This window comes from Pinus tabuliformis, chromosome 7 (assembly GCF_031772625.1).
Source record: "Pinus tabuliformis cultivar Carrire ecotype Pingquan chromosome 7, CPIR1, whole genome shotgun sequence".
Classification (NCBI taxonomy): Eukaryota; Viridiplantae; Streptophyta; class Pinopsida; order Pinales; family Pinaceae; genus Pinus; species Pinus tabuliformis.
The window spans coordinates 1,054,924,523-1,054,944,256 of record NC_142293.1 but is presented as its reverse complement, the minus strand read 5'-3'; positions in this window follow the sequence as shown (position 1 = coordinate 1,054,944,256).

Below are 19,734 nucleotides of genomic sequence, written 5' to 3'. Positions count from 1 at the left end.
TCATGTCATCCCAGTAATCTCCAATCTTCGCAAATTTAGGTTTTGCCTCTGTACCAATATTTACCTGTTTCCTTTTCAGTGGCGCGGTTATATCAAGATTCTTGATCTGCGGTCCCTCAACCTCGCGATGACCCTATGTTTTAGGGATATTAATTTTTTGTGGATCCTCATCTTCTTCTTTAGCAGTCACGTTATAACATTCCAATGCGTGGCTCAGCTGAGTAATCCAATTGGGTTGAATCAGATCCAAAGGATCCTATGGTATCCTAAAGATTGCTTCTTTCACTTCTTGCAGCGCTTCGTCAACACAGTTAAACCCATCTTCGAAACTAAACGTCATTATGAATCCTTTGCATAGAATATCCCATTCAATTTTACCATGGCGAAGATCTATTTCCAAGTACCAGTTCCTTGGGATGACAACCAAGGTGTGACAAAACAAGTGCACCCTTTCAGGTTGGGGCTTCACTCCATAAGCCTTAGCCCATTTGGCCAAGCATGCACGTGGATCATCCTTCCCGTCATATTTGTCTGTCATTCGTACCTTCGGCTTCCCAAAGTGTGTTTTCATCATCGTCCTACACTCATGCCAATCACTAAAGATACACTTATGCGTACCCCACCATCTTGCGGGCATAGCGCGTTGTGCCAAGTCCAAAGCCTTGAAGCACTGCTTTTCTGGTACCTCCCTCAAATGCATCCAAAAATACATCTACCTCATTCAAGCCATTGTAAGTGGGTAGATTTCTTACCTCTGATGATACATAGTGCAGCGACTGGGTCATCATGTTACAACTCAGCGTGGTTACTTCATGTAACTAATTCTACCAACGCTCTAATTCTTCATCAGAGCCCTAGGTGAAGGAACTCTCACGATCCCATGTAATTCATCCATCTGCTGTTGGATTCACCCAATCTTTTTCTTGCACTGTTATCTTATATATGCTGTCCAAATCATCATCGCTCTCATAATCACACACTGGTTCAGTATAGCGCGATCCTTCAGTAGGATCAAGGGGGACTATTACGCGAAGCGATTTCTTTCCAAATATCATCTTTCGCTTCTTTAGGTTGATTACCCCGTTCATGTCAGTAGCCCAATCAATGCCAAGGAGCACAGGGTAGGGGTTGTTGTCATCCACAATTTTTATTACTTCAAAGTCAGCTAATGCACTTGCACCTTAAATATCTACAGTTATCCATTACAACTATCCCATGGGGATGATATTTTGTTGATTTTCCATCCTTAATTAAATTGGAGACCATTGTAGCGTGGGTCTACCCATTTTCTCCCAAGTCCACTTTGGTAAAACGTTTGCGTCTGACCCCAGATCCATAATAACCTAATCTATTTCATATTCTCCTATTTGCGCGGTCAGTCTCATCTCTTGTCCTGTCCTTGGTTTATGCTTACCAATCTTCCGTACAATGCGTGGTTCACCTGGAGTGTTTTCGGTGCATCTATTTATAATCTCCTGTAACCCTTTCACAACCTTGCTATCGCGTAGCAGCTTCACGCAAGTCTCTAGAAAGGTCGTAAGCATAGAAGGGTTCATTTCCTGATTAGGCTTATCCTTTCTCCCTGAGGTAGAGGCCTCAACGAAGCTCTTCTTTGCTTCCATAAATGTTTCATGTGTGTGCTCCAAATCAAATTCAGCCTCCTTTGCCGGGGCTTTGCGAACCCATGCACTATCTTTGGGTTGTTTCCCCTTGTCATCACCCATTGCAATTCCACTTTGGAGCACTATATTCACATTCAGATCCTCTTCATGAGGCTTAGACCTCATCATCTACAGGTTATAAGTTGGTTGTGGTGGTAGCACCCCTTTGTCGCATATCCTCACTATCTGCATAAGACAGTCCTCTGTCTCATGATCAAACCAAGTACAATATTTGCACGACGGTCACATTGGGTTAGTACATTCGCGGGCATTGTGTCCTGGTCCTCCAAAGTTGTAGCAGATTAGTTTCCCCCAACCTCTACCAGGTCCTCCTCCACCTCGACCTTGTCTGCACCCCTGAAAACATGTTCACGCCATCCCTGCGCTCTGGTCAGGAGGCCGTGTTTCTGCTTGAACCCTATAGGCGGGAGTTCTGTCCATCATCAGTTCATAACTTCTGCAGTTGCACTCATCATGCCTGATTTGGATTTAAATAGGAGCACAAAAAATTACAGATATAAGCACACATTTAGAGATGCAACATAAATAATACTTCATTTCATTACTGTAAAATACTGAAATATGCTTACAAACAGAAATGGAAATAAACTAGCTAGGGTGATGGTAGCTTATCTCTGAGAAGAGATGTGGCAGCTACATGCCTCTGAACTGTGTTATAATGAGGCTCGAAGGCCTATTTATTGTTTAGAAACAATGGAAAAACCATAAACATCCAAAAACATAACCCTAGAAGATGAAACACCAAACTGTGGGCCCCGTTTGGGTAAATTAGTACATCAACTCCCCGAGGTCGTAACTTTGGCATACAATCTCCGTTTGACACACACAATGTCTAGTTAGAAAGATCTATCTGACAACTATAATTTTGGGAAGAGAAACATTGATCCACGGACTCATGTTGCTCCCAGGTTTCCCAAAAAACGTCATTTAGGGCCTCAAAATGGCTCCGAAAGTTCAAGAACCAAAAAACTGCTAAAAATAGTAAACTGTGCTACAATTAAGAAAACTGAAAAGTTGAAAGAAACAATGGTGGGGGTCCAAGTGGACTTGGAGGGTGGCCACGAATATCCACCTGGATCATTCCTCCCCCATTAGGAAGCAATGGTCCCCATTGCGTTGAGTTCCTCCATGAGATGAGGAAACTTCTGCGGAACTTGGTCCCTGGTAAGCCACTTGCCCTGGTGAAGGAGTTGGCCTACTTTGACAATTCGATACAGTTGGATATTCTGCTGGCGAGTGTGCTTGATCTGTGTGTCCATGATCCGATCAGTTGCAACTTGTTCCATGCAATCTGGATTTAACTTTGTGTGTGTGAGTTGTTTTGCAATGTCAGATGTGTCTAGTAATGGTGGGAAGTATGACTGAAGGCGGTCCACATTGAAAATTGTGTGTAGGCCAAGGAATGGGGGAATGTTGAGCTCAAATGAATTGTCTCCCATAGCCTTGGTAATGGTGTAAGGACCATATCAGAGTGGTTTGAGTTTCCGATAGGCTCATGTAAGGCTTTCCTTTTGAAAATGCAACCAGACTTTGTCACCCACCTGAAACTTGTATGGCACCCAATGTTGATCATGTCGATTCTTGTACTTGGCATTTTATTTCTCTAGAATGTCATGGACCTGCTGGTGAATATGTTGGATGTGCTCAATGAAGCTATTCACCCTATTTGTTTCGGACTTGACATGAGCCGAATCTGCGTGAGTAGTTGCAAATGGCATGGCCATATCAATGGGACATAGTGGCTAGAATCCCAAGCCCACTTGAAAAGGGTTGCGTACAATCGAGTTGTGGAGAGCCTGGTTGTAGTTGTGCTGAACATAGGGGAGGATCTCATCCCATGTGCGTGGATGCTTTGAGTTGTACATGCGCAGAATGTGTACGATCATCCTTTTCACAACCTCTGTCTGGCCATTAGTTTGAGGATTGAAGGCTGTGGACTTAGTGAGTTTGGTGTCCAACATCGGTCAGATACTGGACCAAAATGTACTGAGGAACCCGCTGTCTCGATCTGAGATGATAGACTGTGGGATCCAAAAGTGCATCCACACTCATTCAAAGAAGAGTTTAGCAGTGGCTTCTGCTGTGATATTCTTCTTGCAGGCCGCCATAATGGCCATCTTTGAGAACGTATCGACGACCACAAAAACACAGTCATTTCCATGCTTAGTAGAAGGAAGGCCTGACATGTAATCCATGGAGATGGATTCCCAAGGTCGACTAGGGGTAGGCAGCGGGGTATAGAGGCCTTGCTTCTTGATGGTCATTTTGGCAATGGCACAGGTAGTGCATGATCTGATGTAATTCACGACATCTTGTCGAAGATTCAGCCAATAGAAATACTTCTGTAGTACTGCCACCCTTTTCTTAACCCAAAAATGCCCAACAACTCGACTGTAGTGTGCTTCCTAAATCATCTTGGCACGCTCGCTTGAAGGAACACAAATGTGACCCATGTGGCATAACAGGGCATACTGGAGGCGAAAGTCTGGAACATGCTGACCCTCCAAGAGTGTCTGGTATGTGTGGCCGAATTCTGGGTCACTTTTGTAGAGAGGTGGAAAATCAGAAGTCTCGTGACCACAAGTGTTGAGCACGGTGGTTAACGCAATGATCAGTGGTCGACTGAGGAAATTTGAAACATTATTGGTGCTGCCCTTCTTATACTTGATATTCAAATGGAACTGTTGCAGGTATGTGGACCACTTCTGATGGCAATCATTCTGCAATTTCCCTTGGGTCTAGATGAACTGCAGGGGTCGGTGGTCTATGTGGATGACTGTTTCCTTCCCCAAAATGTAATGCTTCCATTGTCGGCAGGCTTGCACAATGTAATACATCTCTTTGTCATAAATGGGATACTTCCGAACTATGTCTAAAAATGTCTCACTGTGATATGCCACTAGATGCCTGTGTTGAGTAAGGACTGCCTGTGTTGAGTAAGGACTGCCTCAATAGCATAGTCAGAGGCATCTGTCTCAACCTCAAATGGTTGTTGCAAGTCTGGTAATGCGAGAACTGGTGCTGAACAGAGGCGATATTTCAACTCTGTGAATGCCTTTTGTTGAGATTCATACCAAAAGAATTTTTCTTTTGCTCCTCCCTTGGTGACTTGACTCAAGGGCCAAGTGATATGAGAAAATCCGAACATGAACCTGCGGTAGAAGTTGGCAAGACCTAGAAAGCTACATAGCTCTATCAGAGTGGTTGGAGATGAAAAACCCCGAATGACTTGGATCTTGGCTAGATCCACATGCACCCCCCGTTCATCAATAATGTATCCCAAATACTAAACCAAGGTCATGCTAAAAGTGCATTTCTCCAAATTGGCACATAACTTGTGTTGCCGCAGTGTTTGGAGAACCTGTCGAATGTGGTAGAGGTGCTCTTCCCAACTCTGGCTGAAGATCAGGATGTCATCCAAGTATGCCACTATAAATTAGTTGGTGAATGGCCGCAAGATGTCATCCATTAGCCTCATGAAGGTTGCAAGAGAATTCGTCAATCTGAAAGTCATAACCAACCATTTGAACATGCCCTCATTGGCTTTGAAGGTAGTCTTCCACACATTGGAGGGTTCAATTGGTACCTGGTGATATCATGACTTAAAATCAATATTGCTGAAATATTTTTCCCCATTCAGTTGGTCCAGGAAGTCATCAATCCGTGGGATTGGGTACCTATTACAGACAATGATCTTGTTCAACGTTTGATAGTCAATACAGAGTCTCCAAGTCCCATCCTTCTTCTGCAGCAGATCTTGAATCTGCCTCTTGATTTCATCGTTCTCCAAAACAAAGCGTTGATAGATTGGTCCATTGGGCAGCAAGGCACTTGGGGTTAGATCGATGGAGTGCTTGACCTGACAGTGCAAAGGAACTCCTACAGGGGAGGTGAAGATGTCCTCATACTCCTCCACGACCTTGTCCATTTGTAGTTGTCGTGCGGAGGGGCCCTGTCTAGATGTCATAGCCATCGTCTTCTTCTTTCCTTGAGGGCATATCATCATGAAAACAAATTTCCCAGTTTTGGAAATGAGCTTATTGCATTATTTTGCAGTAACCAAAGAGATGGCGGTAGGCAGTGCTCCCTTCGGTTTCCTGTACAACTTATTTCCCAAAGTAACAATAACAACACAGGGTCTTGATTCATACACAGCATGTCCCTTCCACAAGTATGGTTGTCCTAATAATACATCAAAAACATCAAGGGGAGCAACATCACACAATAGCTCATCTGTGAAGGGCTTGATGTTGTATGGAAGGCGATACTGCTGGCTTACGCGAAGATCCCATCCTTGGTGAAGCCACTCGATGGTGTACGGTTGTGGATGTGCTATGGTCAGTAAGCCTAGCCACTTCATGACCTCTATCGAAATCAAGTTCTTTTGGCTCCCACTATCGATAATGAACTGTAGCGGGGAGCCCTTTACCCACATTTGGGAGTGGAAGAGATGCTCCTCCTCCTCTGGATATTCGGGTTCCTCCATCTGGTTCTTCGTGGTGGAAACGATGACGTTGGGCTCCGCATCGATAATCTGCTTCCCTTTGTAATTCCCCTTGTTAGGGTCTAACTCAGAGTCGGAACATGCATCTGATTTTGAAACCCTTATAGCTTAGCCACCAGTGACTGCTTGGCCTAACACTCACTTGCGTTGTGAGTGGAGCTCTTATGGAACTCACACCACTTTCTTGTGTCCTTTTTCAACTTCACGACACTGTTCTTTGCTTGCAACTTTGGCGGGTTGTCTTGGGCCACCCCACCTTAGCTTTGCCCTTTGTTTTACGGTTTGGGGGTACCTTTCCCTTGCTTTGGATTTGCAGATCCAAAGTCTCTCTTCTTCTCTTTAAACTTTTGCTTGACCTTGACGGCATATCAGTATGCCATGCCGATCGAGGAGATGTTCAAGAATTCTATTTCTTCCTAGATGTACTTGTGTAGGCATCCATGGTATTTGAGTACCAAGAGCTGCTCCAAATCCTTGATACCCAACTTTGTGCGAAGGGTATGGAAAATATTGGTAGACTCCGGCACGTCTTGGTCCCTTCCCTGCCACAGTGTGGTCTACTTTATGTATTGATCCTCATAGCTTCTGACAGGGTAGTACTGCTCCTTGATGGCAGTCTAGAATAAATTCCAAGTGGGTGTGACTAAAAATAGTGAGTCTGTACTTTCATCCTTCTCCACATAGTAGGTTTCCCACCAGTCCTCGACGTGGGGGGCGACTTTGAGAAGAGTGAAAGTAATATTTTCCTAGCCGAAAAAGTCATGAATAGAAAAATACTCTTCTAGTAGGTTTAACCATTTATCTTGACATCTACATCTATTTGACCCTCAAATATGGGAATGTCAAAGTTAACTTGTACCATAAAGGGTGTGGCGCCTCTAGAGTAGCTTCTGGAAGTAGATGTGTGGCCCCTGGGTAGCCGCTGAAGGATTTGGGCAAAGTTGTCCATCATCGCGTTCCTTTGTCGCTCGAGGGCCTCTTCGAGCAAGATTTTGATAGGATATCCTACCCCCTCATCTTTCTTTTCATCTGCCATGGGAGGCTAGCAGGATTTACGAGGCTGGTCCTACAAAGGTTCGACCAGTTCAAGAACTAACTCCTTATATCCCGACCTTGTTGGGGACATACAAAGAAAGGCAGAGAAAGAGCAGACCGCTCTTATACCATTGGTCCGGATTTAAACAGGAACACAAAAAATTACAGATATAACCACACATGTAGAGATGTAGCATAAATAATACTTCATTTCATTACTGTAAAATACTGAAATATGCTTACAAACAGAAATGGAAATAAACTAGCTAGGGCGATGGTAGCGTATATTTGAGAATAGATGTGGCAGCTACATGCCTATGAACTATGTCACAATGAGGCTCGAAGGCCTATTTATTTTTGAAAAACAATGGAAAAACCCTAAACATCCAAAAACCTAACCCTAGAAGATGAAACGCCAAATTGTGGGCCCCGCTTGGGTAAATTGGTACATCAACTTCCTGGGGTCATAACTTTGGCATATGATCTCCGTTTGATGTGAAAAATATCTCATTAGAAAGATGTATTTGAGAACTACAACTTTGGGAAGAGCAACATTAGTCCATGGGCCCGTGTTGCTCTCAGTTTTCCCAAAAAATGTCGTTTAGGGCCTCAAAACGACTTCGGAAGTTGAGGACCCGAAAAAACTGCTAAAAATAGTAAACTATGGTACAATTAAGGACATTGAAAAGCTGAAAGAAAAAATGGTGGGGGTCCAAGTTGACTTGGGGGTGGCCACCAATATCCAGCTAGATCAATGCCCTACCGACCTGTAGAAGTTGCAGAACAATTGTTGCGGTGTTTGTACAAACTTCTACAACAAATGATAGTTATCCGTCGCATGTTTTTATGCTACCTGACAGATAGCGCACCACAACATAGGCCCCACACTCAGTATTGCTTGGTCTTCTGGCCTCAAAGGCATTGGTCCTTCTCCTGCAATATAGTTGCAAAGATCAGGCAGTGGTCTTTGTCATGCCCCTGACCTTTACATTTCAGGCACCATATATCTTTGCACACCTCCGGTCGAACTGTTTTGTCTTGCTTCAAACCCTCCATTTCAAGGCAAAGATTTTGCAGCTGCACATGGATCTGCTGAACCCCCAAATTTAGATCTTGCATTGGTGTTTCATGCAGTCTCATTGCAATCTCCAAGGCCTCTGCCTGAGTTGTAATCTTCTGTTGTGACAATGCAACCCTTAGGTGTGGCAGGAGCGAAGCCACAAACCACTCACGATGCTGTCCATTTGTTAAGTTCATATTAGCTTTGCGGATTTTACACTTCAACCTCTGATCCAATTCCCAAGGTGTCTCACTTGGCTTCATCATGATTTCCTTGAACCCCACAATCGACTGTGCCCCAACTTTAGGCCTATTGAATTCTTTATTCAGCGCGATCTGGACGTTTGCCACCCCAACGTTTGGGTTATCATTAGAGTACTTAATGTACCAGGTTAGCACGCGATCCTGCAAAGCACTAACCAATGTCGCCTTCTTCATGTGTTCATTTGTGACACCTTGAGCTTCCCATACAAATTTCACAACAAACCAAAACTGGTCCGGGTCCTCATTTCCCAAGCCTTTAAACAAAGGCAACTTCACTAAATTTGCCATGCTGAACTGCGGTGGAGGGGGTGGTAGTATGGGCGAAGTCACGGGTGATGGTGGTGAAGTTGGAGGTGGTGTGGGTGGAGGTCATAGTCGCGGGAATCCCTATCTTATTAACTGAATTGCACTTCGCGGAGAATCCTGCACTACTCCCTCTTCGTCACCCAATAGAGGTGAAATCAGTGGACTATGTTCAGGACCCTTTCTTCCTTCATTTTTGTAAGTCTTTCCACTTCACATAGCTCTGAACATCAAGGTAGCTGCATAACCTAGTTTTCACACAATAATATCTTAATCTAGGTATTCAAAGACTTCAAGTACTTACCACACGGACCTTTGAATAAGCGCCGCTCCACCTCACTGTAACTAACTGAGGTATCAACCACGAATTCAGTCACAAATCCTCCTATGTTGCAATCAAGGCAATGATTGACAACATGGGCGATCCTATCCTAAGAGGCTTCCAGTCTTTGTACTAACTCCATGGTCCAGACAATAGGACTGTCAAGTCTCCACCTTCCTTGGCTATCCACTAGCTTCACGATCCACTCGTATAACTCAACTGGAGAAAAAAAAAAGATCTTGAGGATTTTTGTACATAGGTACCTGTCCAGCCACTGGTCCTTTATCAGCCGCGAATTTTTGTTCTCCTACGCCGTGAATTCGTGGATCTTCCTGTCCAACTAGTCTTTGTTACCGGGAATAGTGTCTATGCATAACTGCTAATCCCACTAAGGCTGGTAGCTACCTTAGAAACAAACAAAGTAAAACTACTTTCGTTTTTCTTTATGAAAGATAAATGAGAGAAGAATAAAGGAGACCAACCTCTATCTTGCGCTTGGTTCCTTGCTCGATTCCTCTCTCTTATGATAGTCCTTTGCTACTTGCTTTCTTGTATACCCAGCTTCACAGAGTACCTGTAGAATCAAAGCATCATAACACTATACGAGAACATGGATCTATTATCATAAACAATCTAGGATCAGATGTAAATTGACCATACAAATGCATAAAAAATAAACCACACAAGAGTATGGAGAAAAAATTGAATAGCTTTATTGATAATCAAGAAAGAGCCAAGAGAGTTACAACCAATTTTTCTAACCCAACATCATCCTCTCAGCAAGTGAGCCCTTCTTCACCTCATGAAAAGCTTAGATCACCCAACACTATGATGTTGCCTTAAGAAACCAACAGCAATTCCTTACAAGATGCAAAATTCCAGCCTCTGGATCTCTGGGATGAGGGATCCATATATAGATGTCTGCCAGGGAGACGAGTCAACTTGTGATTTGATTAGTGTCTTCCCTCTGATAGTTATTGATTCCACTTGGAGATTGATGATCTCTTACTCATCCCTGGTCGAATTCAGAGAGGCAAGTGTCACAGGAGAAGTTTCTGGAAGATTCCATGCTCCTCCACCTCGTGGATTGACACTGCCATTTGTCCCTTCTCGCCCATCGCACCACATATAAGGGTTTTTTGAAATGAAACGCACCTACTGTGTGTATTTAGGTGAGATGCAACACACTTTGCATATGGAGCAGGTGAAATGGTCCAGTTTTGACCAGTTCTGAGTAGTTTTTCATAGAGAACTTCTGGGAGAAGCTGTAATCAGTTGACCTTGTTCTTTTAGGGGTTGGAACAACACCTTTAGGGACTTAGGAGCCCTTAGTTTATGGACATTTATGCTTGGGGTTGCAGTGCCCAAAAATGTCTATAACAGTCTTTGATCTCTTTCTTAGCTGGATTCTAGTGATATGACATCACACATCTCTTATGCAGATTCTAGTCCCGGAAACAGAACCATTTGTTGGCCTTGTGGCGTTAGCCAAACAAATCCCTACACTACTGGCCCTTTCAACATCAACCCACAGAGCGTGGACTGAAGTCTCACCCGAAGCAGTATGGGGGGATGCTGGAACCAATTTTCGGCACCCTGAGATGATCGTGATGTCGGTTTATACCCTCTGTTCCTAATTTTGCACAGGTCACTAGCTTTAGGGCTCTGCCAATCTAGCCCTTTATTCCACTCTTCAGTACCTCCATGAAGGTGTATGGTTGGCCTTCCCGTAGCCTTAACCCGCGGTCTAGGTACTTTCGCACTGCTATGACAATGTATTGTATAGGTTCCCAAGTTATCTTAAGTGTTTTACTTATCTTACTAAACAATCACAGTTAGTGTCGCGTAAAAATATATTCTTACTTGCATTGATTAACTAATATAATCACATATATTCACACATCACATAAAAATTGTAAATTAAACCCAAAATGCAATATAACCAGATGCATTAACAAGAAATAAATACATAGAATTTGCAAAATACTTCTCTTTATTGATATCTTCAGATTATTACAGACTCTATCCGCCCTGTGCACACAGCTGCAGGGGTCCATGCACTTAGCTGTGGACTTCCACTCCAGGCCTTTGCGCACTCAGCTGCATAGCCTCTACCTAAGCTAAAACCCGAACACTTACACTTCTCTACCAAGACTCTTCACTCCATTCTTTTCTTAAGACTTCTCTCTTTTAGAACTTACTTACTTAGCTCCTTTTTATACAATCCCATGGTCCACGGGTCATGGGTGGATCTTTTATAGCCGACTTTACATTACAAAATAAGGGCGGACAACCCTTTATGACTCTTGACATCTTCGTGCTCCGCGACCACAAAATGCTGAGGCTTTACTACTTTCTTACAAAATTGATCCAAAATATGGCTTTTAGCTCCAAAACTATCCTTGGGGGAGATCTCATTCCCAATAGACTGGGAGGCCGACCTGCTGATAATCTCTACGCAATTTCTGAGCTGAGCAGACTGTTGGGTAGCAGAAGGCCTACTCATGAAAACTGCATAATTTTCTAGATGAGTAGCTGGTCGGATGTCAGGAGGGCTGGCTGGAAAAACTACACAATTTTCTGAGGGAGACAAGGATGGGCATTGGGTGTCTGTCTAGCCTATCTGCACAATTTCTTCAGTTAATAGAACGGGAAAGGTCAGCAACCTCTACGCAATTTTTAAGGGGAGTCAGTCCTGGGGTTGCTGTCGGGTCCGACTCTTTGGGTGGCCAGCATGAAGGTTGAGTGAATTGCTTGCGATAAGCGCAACTTGAAAAGACTTGCTTGGTGCTTCTGCACTGTTTTGGGTGACAGTCGATCGAGTCGATGGCGGGGTGATGGTCTGGCTTTTAGAGGGGAGTCTGGTCATTAGAACTTTAGCAAAATTACTAAGTGTGTGAACGAGTGAAAAATGTAAATGTGATCTTACAAACACTCACCCTCATGACTTGATGATGAGATGACTCAAACCAACCAGACACACACATTCAAAATGACTGATCGACGGTGCAAGTGACAAGCGCGAGACTCATGATTGATCATTGATCAATCGTGAAGACGCTTGTGTGATATTGAATGTGACTCCGTGTGCGAGTGCGACATGTTTTCATAGTGAACATAACATGTACACACGAAGCGAAGACCTTGAGCATGACTAGAACATGGTCGCAAACAAGACATTGACATCAACATGCAGAAGCTTGAGTGGAATGAACAAGCAAGGTGGGTGCGAAGGCTCACACAAGCTCATGGAGTGAACCCGAGTGTATGCAACCATCAAGTGAATCTCTCAATGGAGGTTCTGAATTTGGGTGTAGGCCAAAATTTTGGAGGGTGGTTGTAGCCGCTACAACACTTGGTGACACACTGGTGGAACTCTAGCTTCTTTGTTTTGGTTCATTGATAGCACAGGGCCTTGGTCTTTCAAGGAGTATTGAATTGCTGTGCAAGTTACTTCAGCTTCCCCACTTACCCTATGGACATACATCATTCACCTTTTACCAACTCAGTCAAACACAATCAAAAGTTCAGCTTGATCACAGTGTTTCGAATCTGGGAAGGGTAGTTTAGCTCACGCGTTGAAGATTTTCAGAGTATAAATTTTCATCTCTGGTGTTGCTCCATTGCCAGCAGGCCTGAACAGTACCCCGACAGAGTCATGAAGGAACACACACATTGCTCCACTCCCAGTGAGCCTGGTCAGTACCCTGGTGGAGTTGCATGCTTCACCTCTCTGTGTGGGAAGCCTTTCTATTCTCTCGCCTTTGTATTTTTCAAGAGGACTGTGCATAGGCACTTATTTATTTTTGGGGTGGAAGAGGGACCCTGAATTATTGAGAAGAAGAGGTTGTTCCTTTAGAGAAGCACGTAAGACCTTTGACATAGGTTTGCTCGTTTAGATTTTCCCCTTCTCCGTTTCTACTAGTTGGATGAGCTTGAACACATAGAGTAGAAGGTTAAGTGTAGGCATGAGGCTTCCCAATGTGGACATAGGCTCGTGGTTGGACCAAAACTCTCCTTTTAGATGACTGATATTTTCTGTTAGGACTTCATTGGCTGAAGGTTGTAACCAACCATAGAGAAGACGAACACGAGATTGGCCAAGTGCTGCATTGTCACAAGTCTCTTCATATTTCAGCTACACACTCTATTCAAAAGCCATAACGTAGTAGTTGGCAGCACTTATTTCCGGAAACAAAAATAGTAATATATCAAGCAAACAAAACGAGCGTAAACAAAAATAGCAAGAAAAACGAACAAAGTCAAAACAAAGATAGTAAGAAAAGCAAACAAGATGAAAACAACATGAACCAAGAAGACTATGTACATGGCATGGGGCGCGACACGACCTACTAGAAGTAATGCTTGAGATCTTGGCTATTGACAAGAAGGTTTTCAACCCTCCTGTCAGGTGATTGCAGATGACGTGTGTGTGTCAAGTTTCTCATGGACCAATGTAAGTCCACCGGGCTCTGCTACCAGAACCTGGTGGTATTCCAAAAGACCTTTAAGTGAAGATGACACCACTACTTCAGTTACTACGTGAAACATAGTCTTAGATGATGGCACAGGGTAGTTGTTTTTATTCCAGGAGTGGTTCAAGTTCCTGAAATCAATTCATAAGTGGATTTCCATGCATTTCATATGTGCGGGATTTAAATTAGAAACCCAAGTTTCATGATGAACTTCAAGTAATCCAATCATCTAAAATCTTAGTCAATTTTTTTTGTATAAGGAGTTCAAATGACATATGTGTTTAACCTAACCTTTGTTGCAACGGCTTGAATCCTCCTTTAACTGGAATGCCATGTTGGATTTCTCGCATATAGTGTGTACTCAGGTCATCATATGTCCATGTAGATAAATCCTAGTACTGTTTGATCAAGCGGTCAAAGACTTGTCGCTGCTACGGTGTGTTGTTTGTACCGATTGGCTATCTTTGGATCGTGAATGGTTCCCAGGTTGCTCTGTTCGTTCGTAGTGGTGGACCTGTGGGTTTTTCTATTTCTTGGCCCTCGGTAGAGGTTCTACGAACCATTGAGCTTGTTGAGGGAAATCACACCCTTGGGGGTGGGGTTGCCTTTCTTGCCTGCAGCTATAGTTTGCATGGGTTGCTCATGCTTATGTTCATCAATTGTTATGTCCTTGAAAGCATAAACACTGTTCGCAGGGTGCAATATCACTTTGAGTGCGATTGCGTTGAGGCTGATGGTACTTTGTAAGATCAACACGAGTGCTTCATACTCATCAATGTTGTTTGTGCACTCAAACTTCAGAAACTTGAAATCATGCATTTTTCTGTTATTTTGGGCCACTGAGATACACCCAGTCCTTGAGCCATCATGTGTCTTTGATTCGTCAAGATCCGTGGCCCATGGTTTGTCTGTACACAGACTATTTGGCATGTTAGTACTGTTATTGTTGCTATTACTACTACTACTGCAACTATTGGTACAATGCACTGTACATGTTTCATTACCATCAGTTAGGCAAGGAAGGAGTCCTAACTGCATGTCTGGTGGGGTTGGAGCTGGCTGTTCAGGATAACACACCAACGTTGTTTCCAAGAGGTAGTTACTAAACATGAGTTCTGCGAAGGCCAACGGTTCATTCTCGCCATGGAGGGGAGTGACATTGTGCTTCATATACCTCTCGAACACTACCTGGATTTGGTTGTATATGCCCTTGTATGAATGCCACATGGCGACCAGTCTGTAGCAAAATATCCATCCAGCTTGCTGGACCAGTCTCTACTGAGTAGTAGACTATATGCTTCTGGGATGTCCACAAAAACTATGTTAATGGATTGGTGGACTCGACCGTCATGAGATAGTGGGATGATCACATCTCATAGTTCACCAATGGCTGGTATCGATGTTCGATCAAGTTAGATGATTCACGCGGATGTATCGCTCCATTGTGCATTGATCCTTTTTGCAATGGAGAGTGGCAAGATGTTGGCTGTCGCACCAGAATTAACCAAGCAGTTATCAACATTGCAGTTAAAAATTTCAAATGATAGCAGGAATGGAGGGAAACTTGAGTTCTCTTCTTCCATTCAGAGTGTCTTGAGCACGGTGGAAAGTGATCCGAGAGGTGTGCTTTCTCCCTTGCTGATAGAGGCTGCGCTTTCCATTGTTGTCTATCCCAATGTGCGCAACTTGATGTCTTGCTGACTTTGGATCTTACCTAAATCGAATAAACTGATGTTTGCCTGAGATTTCTTCATGTCATCTACAATTTTGTATTTCAGAAGTGGTAGACTCATCGAGGTGTCCAGGGTAGAATGGATATTCGTGTTGTCTGGCAGAGTTTTTGTAGCTTGCTCCTCATGGATGTACTATTGTCTGCCGCTGTCTTCCCGAGATTGTTTTGTGTTTTCTTCTTTGGGGTGGCCGGTGGGCCAGCCTTCCTCATTAGCAGTCTTATATTTTCTTGCATTTCCCCAAGTGTATGGGGAGACCCTTTACTCCTAAGATTTTAACGGTCATTTTTCTTTTGGGGTTGCTTCTCCGTGTTCGTCTTCGACATCACTTGTGAGTACTAATACGCGTTCACCACATGCCTAGAACTTGAGGCTTCATTAGGTGCAATACCTTCGTCATTATCTCTATAATCCGATTGCTCCTACATAGTTTTTTGAGCGAACCAGTTGCTGCCTGATGAGCTGCTTCCATGTCTCTGTCTAGGCGGATGATTGCTTGCAAATGTGTCTGTTTTCTATTGTTTAAGCTCAGACACTTCTGTCGTCAAGTTCTTGACTAGGGGAGTGAGGGTTCCAATATCATTTTCTTCCTTGTCTCTACCCTTGCTCGCTACTACTTGGAACTTCCTACTCACATCTTTGGAGTCTATTGCTGGTTCATCATCCTTGATAACTCCAATTGTTTGTAGGTCTTTCTCTATAGCAATAACCTCTTCGTATTTTTCCAAAAGTGTTCGTTTTGCAGCTTGCTTGATGAACCGCGCAATGCTAGTTGGCAGTGTAGACGTGTAGTAATCAACAGTGATGGAGTCATGAGGTTTGGTGTCCACTGCAAATTTTTTCACTATGTGTGTAAACCTTTGGTTGAAGTTTTTTGCCTTTTCTTTCCCCTCAATCTTCAGGCTTCCCAACTCTTTCAGTAACATAGCTGGGGTCTTTTCATCAGCAAAACTTTCAACTAACATGCGTTTGAATGCACCCCAATTATGTATGGAGTTTGGTGGAAGGTTGTGATACCATGCAGCTGCGCAACTGTCCAAGGTACATGCGAATAATATACAAGCTATGTCTTCATGTCATACCTAAAGGTCTGGAGCTATAGGTAGAAGTTATCCAAATGATCTTTTGCCTCCACCGTGCTGTCAGAGTCGAACTTGATGTTCATTCTCTCCTTCCGCTTCGACATCTTGTGAAAAACAGCCGGGAGAGCTAATGGTCCTTGAGTCATCTATTCTAGATTTGGGTTAGCCATCTCTTCTTCTTCTTCTTCTTCTTTCTCCTCCTTTTTTGCCTTCCCCTCCACCTCCTGTAACGGAGTCTGATCTCAAGATCACAAGATTGTCTTTTTCACCTTGCTAGAAGACTGGAGGTTCCTCTCCATCTTCAATAGCTTCTGCCAGACCTTCGAGTGTGGCAAGGACTGCTTCTTCCACTGATGATACAACAACCCCTGTAGGAGTGGATTTTGGCTTCCTTGATGCGTATGGAATATGTTGTATGCTTGGGATCAGTCTGATTGCTTTCATTAACTGGTGAGTGATGGGACGGATGGAGCGAAGTTGATGATACAAAATCTCGTGCTCAATCCTAAGAGTGAGGAGTAACCAACTGCAGAGTTGCGTGTAGGTGAGAGGGAGTGCGAGTTACTGCCTCAACCAGATGGTTGATGAATGAGTGTGAGAGGATGTTCAACCATATACAGCTGGCTTCCCTTCAGGGAAAATTTTAAGGACGGAAAATTATCTTGAAGTTTAAAAAAATTGGCAAATCTCACTAATCCCTAATATGCAAACTATAAAATGTTTATTCATGTATTTGTAAACTTATTCAAATTTATAATGATTTTATATATACTCTATATATAATTTTGGTGATTTGTAAGGTAAAATAATTTTATATTGTAAAATTTGGGCGAATCATTTAAAAAAAGGGGAAATTGGCAAATCCTTTTTTTTGGGAAAATCATGGAAAATTAGCCCATCTGCGAATATTAGCCCCTAAAATTTTCCATGCTTCCCTCCTTCTAGCGCCAGAAATGTTGACGGTGCTGGACCCACCAACATTTAGGGGATCACCCCGGTATGAAGTCCCAACTAAACCTCACACCGTTTGGTGTGGGAGTCCCATCTGGTATTATGGCTCAGTTGCCATTATCTTAAGTATTTTTCTCAACTCTTGCTTGTCAGCACAGGGGAGTGGTTTGCTTTATCTTTGAGAAGTGAGGTTCACGTGCCTGATGAGTGTAAGTGTTACTTGTGTTAATGTTTCTTTCACTATAGAGGGAGAGAGGGTGAGAGTGAGCCCCAAGTCGGTTGGGAGAAGTCCCAACTCTCCTAGGAACACACAACACAAGAGGACATGCACAACTTTCAGTGGAACAGTCCACACAGATGCAGCAGTCACAACACAAAAAGGAAGATAGCATGTATAACACTCAATGGATTAGTCCGCACAAGTGCAATGGTTGTTATAGTAAGTTTTATGTGAAAGGTCCGTCTGATGTCCGAGAGAGTAGTCTACACAGGTGAGACAACATTAACAACATACACAACACATTTTCATTACCATATGTGTATTACAACAAGTACATTAGTTCAAGTGTTAAACACAGGTTCAAGAAACATGCATTACAAGTGTTAAAGATTAGTATTACAACAGATACAATACATGTGTGAAAACATGCTGGCCTGTTAGCAAGCTTCTGAATTAAGAGAAAGTTCCAGGACACCTCATTACACCATACATCACTAACCCCGTGTGAGGGGCGTTAGAGCCACTGCTTACTCCTCAAAGAAAAGATAACAGACTCTCTTGGCTATGTGGGAGGAGCTGAGGTGCAAAGTTCTTTGCATGTACAAATAAGGGGTAATTGTGGCTGTTCGACTACCCTCATGACTATTTGACTTCCATGACTTTTTGACTTTACATGACTCTTTGTTCAACAAGTGGGTCTCTTGGACTTCCACATTAAATTACATTGATTTGACAACATGGCCCACATTGGAGATGTTGACAACATGACTCATGACATGACAATGCTGGTACATTCATGCTGCTTCTAGAGTGCATGTCGAGTTGCAGTGTTGTTGGGTGATGGATATCTTCATGGCATGTCACAGCTTCACCTCTACATGGAAAAGTGCGCAGAGTCTTCGATGGTCATTGGTTCGCTTGATGTTGCTTTGACACGTTTCTCCTTGCTTGTGTGTTGGAAGGCTTGACAGGCTCATCTGTTCGTAAATGGTGCATGTTTGTCCGTTCGTCCGTTCGTGAGCACATCTTGCATGTTTGATTGTCCGTTTGTCTATGAACACATCTGTGCATGATCATCCGTTCGCGAGCACATCTCTTCACATGCATGTGCTCCCTTCATTCATCCCATTTTTCGTCACACCATGTTTGTTGGTGTACCTGTACCTACAGTCACTCATGATGAGACAACATCAAACAAAAACCTCCTAGTCTACCATGACACATGATCATCTCAGATGCAGGTGACTGGAAGAGGAAGCAAGATTGGGAGGCGGGATGATGGCTCCGAGCATTGCTATGAAAACTACACAAGAGTAATAGGGTGATGAAGATGGGAAATACGAGTCGACAGTGATTGTCCGCGAGGTCTGGCTTGGCTGGAAGGTGAAATTGCGCAAATTTTGGGAGGGAGAGTCTAGGTTGCAGGAAGGTAAGGCAGAAAAAATCTACGCATTTTCTAGAATGAGCGGGAAACAAGGGCTTGACATTCAAATTTGTGTAATTTTTTGGAGGAACAGGCCGAGCTGCATGGAGGATTAACAAGCAGAAATTGCGCAATTTTTTGGGGGAACTCGCTGGGAGCCTGGTAGCCAAAACTGCGCAATTCTTGGAGGGAACTGGTAGCAGAAACTGCACAATTCCCAAGGGGAATAGGCAGTCAGCTGCCGAGAGCTTGGCAGCAGCAACTGCGTAATTCCTAGAGGGAATTGGCAGTCTGCTGCTGGGAGATGCTGGTGAGGTAACTGTACTAAGGCTGGGAGGTCGACTTGTTGATCATCTCTATGCAATTTTTGAGCTGAACGGACTACTAGGCAACATAATAACTACTCATGAAAACAACGTAATTTTCTAGATGAGAAGGCAGTCGATTGTCGGGAGGATTAACTGGAAACTCTGCGCAATTTTTTGAGGGAGAGAGGGATGGGCACTGGGAGTTTATCCAGCCTGTTTGCGCAATTTATTCAGTCAGCAGAACAGGTAAGGTCAGCAACATCTACGCAATTTTTGAGGGGAGTTAGTCCTAGGGTGGTTGCTGAGTCTGACTCTTTGGTTGGCCAGCATGAAGGTTGAGTAAATTTCTTGCGAGCAGTGCAACTTGAAAATACTT